This window comes from Octopus bimaculoides, chromosome 15 (genome assembly GCF_046866305.1).
Source record: "Octopus bimaculoides isolate indiv1 chromosome 15, ASM4686630v1, whole genome shotgun sequence".
Classification (NCBI taxonomy): Eukaryota; Metazoa; Mollusca; class Cephalopoda; order Octopoda; family Octopodidae; genus Octopus; species Octopus bimaculoides.
The window spans coordinates 19,874,475-19,883,518 of NC_142942.1; positions in this window are offsets into that span (position 1 = coordinate 19,874,475).

Consider the following 9,044-nt stretch of genomic DNA (forward strand, 5'->3'; position numbering starts at 1 on the left):
CACATACATATACATACATTTCTAGACAGACAGACAGACAAATAGGTAGGTAGGTAGGTAGAGAAGAGAGTAACAGACAGTCAGACGGTCAGACAAGAGACAAAGTGAGTGAGTGAGTGAGTGAGTGAGTGAATGAGTGAGTGAGTGAGTGAGTGAGTGAGTGTGTGTGTGTGTGTCCTTACAGTATATACAGTTTTAGTACATCTACTGTTTCCAGAGCCTTTGACCAGCACGTGATGAAGATTTGGAGAGACAGACAGACAGAAATTTGTGTGTGTGTCCATGTGTAAATAATATATATGTATATATGCATGCATACACACACACACACATACATACACACATACATACATACACACACATACATGCATACATACACACATACATATCTTCAACAAAACTGCCTGTCAAGTGTTCCAAACCACAGTAAGTTTCCAACGTTACAATCTCGAAAACCCTAAATAAAGAGTGATATGAAAGATCGTGAAAATAGGACAGGGTCTGGAATGTCTGTTTTCCTTGCTGGCATGGGTTGGACGGTTTGACTGGGGACTGATAAGCCAGGAGGCCTCAGCAGGCTCCAATCTTATCTGGCAATGTTTCTACAGCTGGATGCCCTTCCTAACACCAACCACTCCAAGACTGTAGTGGGTACTTTTTATGTGCCACTTGCATGGGGGCCAGTCAGGCGGCACTGGCAACGACCCATGCATGAAAGGTGCTTACTGCATGACACCAGCACATGAGCCAGTCAGGCGGCACAGGCATCGGTCACAACTACAATTTCCATTTGATTACTGCTATATTTTTAATGGAATTGTCTTTAAGAGAAAATCAAGCTTGCAGTACCTCTAACTGATCCAAAACCATATATACATGAGCATGTATGTGGGTATGTATGTATTATGTGTATGTGTATAAGTATATGTGTGTATGTGTGAATATATGTATGTATATGTGCAGTTATGTGTATGTACTATGTGTGTATGAATATAATATATATGTGCTTATATGTGTATGTGTGAGTATATGTATGTATACATGCCTATATGTGTATGTATATCAGTATATGTGTGTGTGTGTGTGTGTGTACACTGAGTGTAGGTAAGTAAGTATGGTTTTATAGATCAGATGGAGGTACTATGACCATAATTTTCTCTTCGAGACAACTACAATGAAAATATATATATACAGATGCAACTGTGCGTGTATGCACACATAAACACATACATGCACACACACACACACACACACACACACACACATACGACCAGCTGAATGGTATTGACTAAATACCAATGATGAAAGCACATAGTTTCTGCAAGTCTTTTATCTCGCTTGGTGAAAAATTTGAAGAATATGCAACTAGAACATGCATTCACACACACACACACACACACACACACACACACACATCATGAGTATGAATTTGGTATGCCACAATATAAAATATTGCTTAAGATACACTGAAGTATTGCATACATGTATCTATATATAAATATCATTTTGCATGTCTGTGTGTGTATATTTGTATATACACACACACAAACACATGGGAATGAGTACATAAATGTTAGATATTAAACATAATATATGTAAGTTTATAGAGTATATATTTTAAAAATAAAACACATCTGTATATTTGTATCATCTCTCTCTCACACACCACGCACATATTGTATATATATCTGTGTGTATATACATGTACCACTTGTATATCTGTGCAAATACACATTCATACACGCTCATCCACACACGCATACACATGTAGAAAGCCACATAGATGTGTATGAGTCCGCGTGTGTGTGCGAGTGTGCTCGACCATGCCAGACGTGTATAAAGATGTACAATAAATCCAAACAAAGACCTGCAAAGCTACAAATCCACTGAACTAAACCCAAACTATTAATCACATTCCGTCATTTCACAACAGACACTGGCACATTGCTGGCATTCAACTTGCCTTGCACATCTTTACTTACACACACACATACACATATTATATATATATATATATTGTGTGTGTCTGTGTGCACGCGCACACAGATTAATGTGCATACGCACACAGAGACATATATGTTAGTGTGTGTGTGTGTGTGTGTGGTTAGAGTCCAAACTGCCAGATTTATAACTTTATTCTTCACTGGAGATGGCATATCTCTCTCTCTCTCTCTCTCTCTCTCTCTCTCTCTCTCTCTCTCTCTCTCTCTCTCTCTCTCTCTATATATATATATATATATATATATATATATATATATATATATATATATATCCATGTCTCAGTTGGTTCAGCTGAAAAATGATGTATTTCAAATATATAGGAATACATGTGTAAGTTAGTGTCTGCGTATATGCATGCATTGTGCATGTAAGTATGTATGTATGTATGTCCCTATACATTAGTCTATGTACAGCAGTAGAAATTCACTTGTCCTGCACATGCTCCTCTGTAGCAAAGACTTCCCCCCACCACACACACACACACACACACAGCAACCTTTGATACCAAAGTTAAAACAAATGTATTGATTCTTTATATAAGAGGTAACCATAGACACACAGGACATACATATATACATACATACACACATGCGCACTGAACACCTCATGGACACTACCCTCTACTAAGCTCAAACCATTAGCTTGACCACCACTCTCCCATCACACTTTCAGCCACATGATGACGAGAACCTCAAGCTCCAGACACTGTTTACTGATACAAGTAAATGATAAAAGATTTTATCTTGTCCCCACCACCACCACCACACTTTAACCTTCTCTCACTTCTCCAGTGTTATGATTCATAGGAGACTAGCAAACTCAATACAAATAATCTCATGTTCAACCTAAGGACCTTTGTCCCACATGGTATGAATATACACTTTAATTTCCTTCGATTATTTTTTTCCTTCAAGCTCATTTTCATCATCATCATTATCATCATTTAATGTCTGTTTTCCATGCTGGCATGGGTTGGAGAGTTTGACATGGAACTGGCCAGACTCCAGTTGTCTGTTGTAGTATGGTTTCTACAGCCGGATGGTTGCTATGGCTTGATGCCCTTCCTAATGCCAACCACACTTTACAGAGTGTGCTGAGTGTTTTTTACGTGCCACTGGCACAGGGGTGCATTTATACAGCACCGGCATGAGTGCATTTTATGTGGCACTGGAACCTGTAAAAGACAGGCCTGTATGTATACGTATAGACTTGTAGCTTTGGAGCTCTTTGTTTTGATCTATTGTACATTTTTATACATGTCTGGAGTGGCTGTGTGGTAAGTAGCTTGCTTACCAACCACATGGCTCCGGGTTCAGTCCCACTGTGTGGTACCTTGGGCAAGTGTCTTCTACTATAGCCTCGGGCTAACCAAAGCCTTGTGAGTGGATTTGGTAGACAGAAACTGAAAAGAAGCCCGTCGTGTGTGTGTGTGTATATATATATATATATATGTGTGTGTGTGTGTGTGTGTGTGTGTGTGTGTGTGTTTGTGTGTGTGTGTTTGTGTGTGTGTTTGTCTCCCCACCATCACTTGACAACTGATGCTGGTGTGTTTACATCCCCATAACTTAGCAGTTTGGCAAAAGAAACCGATAGAATAAGTACTAGGCTTACAAAGAATAAGTCCTGGGGTCGATTTGTTCGACTAAAGGCGGTGCCCCAGCATGGCCACAGTCAAATGACTGAAACAGGTAAAAGAGTAAAGAGTATGTCTGCTATGGTCAAGCACACGGACTCACACACACACATGTGTGTGTGTGTGTGTGTGTGTGTGTAAATGTGTATTTACACACGCATATACAAAGAAACCTGTATTTATGGCTGACAGCAGTTTTACTTAGCTTGACACACCTCAAGTACAGCAAATCGCCACACCTCCTGGTCCCTTGACATTTCCTTATTGAGACCTAGCACCCAAGGATCCTTTCTCACCCCTTCATCCCATGTCTTCCTGGGTCTACCTCTTCCATAGGTTCCCTCTGACAATTAGAGTTCGGCACTTCTTTACACAGCTGTCCTCGTCCATACGCATCACATGACCATACCAGTGCAGTCTTCTCTCTTGCACACAACATTCGATGCCTCTCTTATGTAAAACTGTCCTAAATTTATTTTCAAACATATCAAACTTTGTTTATAGGCTTCTTTTCTAGGATAACATCTGGAACTTAAGGAAGTTATGAAATTGTGGCTGAAGAAGAAAATAAAGAAATGGTGTGGGGGGAAAGATGAGCAAAGAACTGCTAGGACAGTATGCAAGAGAGATGCATCATGATGTATATATGTGTGTATCTGTGTATGTATGCAAGTATCTATATATAAGTGTATGTGGAGGCGCAATGGACCAGTGGTTAGGGCAGCGGACTCACGGTCATAGGATCACGGTTTCGATTCCCAGACCGGGCGTTGTGAGTGTTTATCGAGTGAAAACACCTAAAGCTCCACGAGGCTCCGGCAGGGTATGGTGGCGAACCCTGCTGTACTCTTTCACCACAACTTTCTCTCACTCTTTCTTCCTGTTTCTGTTGTGCCTGTAATTCAAATGGTCAGCCTTGTCTCACTCTGTGTCATGCTGAATATCCCTGAGAACTACGGTAAGGGTACACGCGTCTGTGGAGTGCTCAGCCACTTGCACGTTAATTTCACGAGCAGGCTGTTTCGTTGATCAGATCAACTGGAACCCTAGATGTCGTAAGCGACGGAGTGCCAACAACAACAAAATGTGTATGAGTGTATGTATGAATGTATATGGCATACATTCAAACTTAAATGTAAAACTTAAATCTGAAGAAATCTCTGAAGCCAGGCAATTCAACTAAACTCTAAATATGGCCAGTTTTTCTTTTTTTTGCTCAAAAACCTATTAATTTTGTTGATCAATGATTTATGCTATTTGTTAAGAAGGGAAGCAATAAATTATTTAACCTAGCTTCACACTACACTTTGTTATCAATATTGTGTGAACAGATAAAATTATTCTTTTAGCTGTTTTTCTAACAGAATATATGCATGTGTATACAAGTGTGGCTGAACACCATTTTTATAAGCATAAAAACCAACAAACATTAACTGAACGACTGAATAAATGACACAGGTGTAGAGTAAAATATTTTTAAAGATTTTCTTGACAGTGATTTCAACAGTTCATTGGTCATTGGCCAGTTCAGACTGCATCATTTATATTTATGGATGTTTATATCAGGTCATTAAGAATGAAATGTTCGATTTTGAACTGAAAGTTCTTTTTACTTTATCTCAGCAAAAAGCAGTGCAGTAAATCAAAGTATGCACCTAAATTATCAACACAATTTTGCCATTTTATCAGTAGCTTATTTATGCTGGCAGCAAAGAATTCTGGAGAGCAAGAAGTGATGAAATCACAAAAGGCTGTTTTCGCATCTTCTTCAGATTTGAAGTTTATTCCTTGCAAAGAGTTGTCTAATGCCTGGAAAATGTGATAGTCAGTTGGTGCAAGGTCTGGTGAATATGGTGGATGACTGAGTACTTCCAAGTTCAGTTCCTGTAACTTGAGTAGCATTCTTTGTGCAACATGTGGTCGAGCATTGTCTTGCAAGAGAATTGGCCTGTCTGTATTGACCAACCTCTATTGTTTAATTGCAAGTTCACTCATTTCATCCAATTGGTTGATGTATACATCCGCTCTAATTGACTTGCCAGGTCTCATGAAGTTGTAGTGGATGACACCAGCGCTGGACCACCAAACAGACACCATTAGCTTTTTCTTTTGGTGAATATTTTTGGGAGTTGTATTGCACTTCGTCTCTCACCAACCACCGTGCAGAACGCTTACTATTGTTGAAAAGAATCCAATTTTTCATCACACGTAACAAGACAATCCAAAAATGGTTCACTTTATGCGGTGAGGACCAAAGCAGTATCTGTTACTTTCCCGACATGGTATGAAACAGGATTTTCTTTCCAACCTAATATCATCATCATCGTTTAATACACACACACACAAATGCACAGGGCAATACAAGCAAATATCACGCACACATGCACAGACAGACAGACTTTATGAATGGGTTTGTAAAGACTGGAAAGGCTATTCCCTATGTAAAGTCTTCTTGCCTCTGCCATGGTAGTCAAACCTTCTCTTTCATTTCTCTCTCTTAATCCAGAGTTTCTAATATATTTCTCTCCCTGCCACCCTTTTCCAACCTAATCCTTGAAATTTCCCACCACTATGGCGCAAGTAGATTCATGAGTTAGCACTTCTTCTAGCTCTTGGCAGAATTCTAACTACTTTCTCGTTTTTGTCAGTATTTGTAGGGGCATGAGTTTGGAAGATCTCCAGAATGACATTTCTTGGGAGACAAACACTTAGCACTCCTGCAGGAAACAATTTTTGAAGCCTCTACTAAGCTTACGACAAACCCTAAACAGCCTTCTACTTTTCCCATCTCATGACACTTGGGCAGGGTGCGCTGTAAAGAAGTCCTGATTGGTTTTTAGTCATAATTTGTAGTAAAGGTCATCAAAACACAGGAATTCTTTAGGATTTAATCAACTATAGTCATGTAACATATTACAGGAGCTAGCCCGGCGGCACTGGCAACGACCACACTCAAATGTTGCATTCCTCGTGCCACCGGCACATGTGCCGGTGAGGCAAAGCTGGCTATGATCATGCCAATCAGGCGGTACTGTCATCGGCTACATCAACACCAAGATAGAAAAACAGATGCTAGACAAATAAACAATTGCATAAAGAACAAATAAATAAAGAAATAAAGTAAAAAATACATATATAAATAAATGTACACTTACCTTAAGTGTGGTAGGTGTTTCAGTATGCATGGATGAAGCAGACAAGGAGGGAGAATGAGGGTCGTTCTTCCTAACCATCTTTTGTCAGTTTTTTCTGGAGGTCCTAAAGATTCTACTACAGTTGAAGATTCCTCCGTCCTCTTTTTTAAAAAAAAAGCATCCAGGGTTGATTGCTTTACCTTGGATTTCCATACATTACAAAAGGGATGCTGAAAAGTTCCTGTCTTTAAAGGGTATCATGAAAGGCCTGGTTGAAGACCCAACATCTTGAGTTCTTTTACAGTACTACCAAATAATCCTCCCCTCCCCACTCTCTTGAAACCTACTCACCCAAACGTCATCTCCCTCCCCTCGCTATTGTATTACCACTTTGTTGTGCTTTGATTCTTTCTGTGCTGTCAGTCATCGCCTACTCTCCCTCCAACTACAGATATACACACGGCAAGGCTCTTTCAGTTTCCATCTACCAAATCCACTCACAAGGCTTTGGTTGGCCCGAGGCTATAGAAGACACTTGCAACGCAATGGGACTGAACCCGGAACCATGTGGTTGGGAAGCAAGCTTCTTACCACACAGCCACGCTTGCATGTATGCTCCAGCATGGCCGCAGTCAAATGACAAACAAGTGAAAGAACGTGTCTTAATCTTATCTTCGCGTAGATGCTTAAATTAAAAATAATTTCAGGGTTATGTCCCTTTAAAAAAAAACATGCTTACTTCCCTTGCAATATGCTCGCACAGAGTTACGCCCCTTGTCCATATATCTTAAGTTGTTAGACCCTAGTTCTCCCTTCATTGAACAGGCATTTGATCAAAAGCGTTACAGCCATGAGCAGCCCTGCCTTTTTTTTTCCTGCAGGTATCGCGTATTCCTCATCGTCATTTGGCATCTGCTTTCCATGCTAGCATGGGTTAGAGCAGTGTCTGCCAAAATTTTTTTACCTTACAACACTGGGTGAGGTAAATTTATTTTGCGGCACACCAGATAGAAATCCCAACAAAATTGAATATACTTCATTAGTATGAATAAAAATAAATAAATTCTTATTACGGTAATAATAAAATAACATTGTTTTATCAACATATAATACAATAATGTTTTTAATGAGAATGATGCAATTGATATCGAGAAAGAATTTTATCAAAACACGACTCTAAATTACATAAACAAATACCTAATTCCTCATTTACCGTCTGTAATCGTTCCCGCTTTTTTAAAATTTTTTCATTTCCATAAGCGCAGGGATACCTAATTCGCAAAGATACGATGATCCAAAGGGCAACATAGATTTAACGGCTGTAGTAGCTAATCGATGATATAGGCTCCAAAGTAAAATCCAAAATTCTGACAATTCTAACACAGAAAATGTGGCTTTGTGCACAGGATCGTTTGTCAGGTCTATTAAATTTTCTTCTATTAATGTTAACCCATTACCTCCCATAATTCTATTAACTGGAATTTTTTTATGAAACTTTGATTTCTAGCATAAAACAGCCTTAGAAACATGCTGGAATGATCAAAATAACATTTTAAATAGAAATAAGCGAGATATTGAGTGAAAATTTAGCAAACCTCATTTGAATATCAGAGAAATATACCTAGTAGGTATAGCAAAAAGGTTAGATATGTGTAAATATTGACAGAAAATTACGAAATTTGTAATTTTTAAGTGATCTCATATGAGATCACTGGTAAGTAATGGGGTAATGGCAGATGTCTACTGTCGTATCTTGCAAAAGGATTAATGACCCACTCGTACATTTGATAATCAAGTGATGGAAAATACTTAGAAAATGATACAGACAGGTTTTCTACCGTCTACCGCACTTCTGACAAAATTTTTAATTTGTTTGGAAAAACCTCTAGGCTTGGGAAGCAATCAAGCTGTGAGTTTCTAACTTTCCTTATCCAGTTCTAAGTTGTCGGTGAAAGACTAATTTGCCAGTAATTATAATATTTTCGTTCACTCCTTGCAGACTCAAATTTAAAACGTTCAGCTTCTCAGAAAGATCGTTGAGAAATGCTACTTCTAGCCACCAATTATCATTAAGAAATTCAAATCCAGAATTTTCAGCATCGAATAAACACATTATTTCAGTTCGCAGAGATAAATCGAGAGAGCACTTTTCCTTTTGAGAATCATCACACTCCTGTATGAAGCAGTAAACACTTAAAGTCAGAATCCATATTTTCAGATAGGAATGCAAAAAGTTTGCACTGCAGGAAATGCAATTTTATGTAAATCACCAT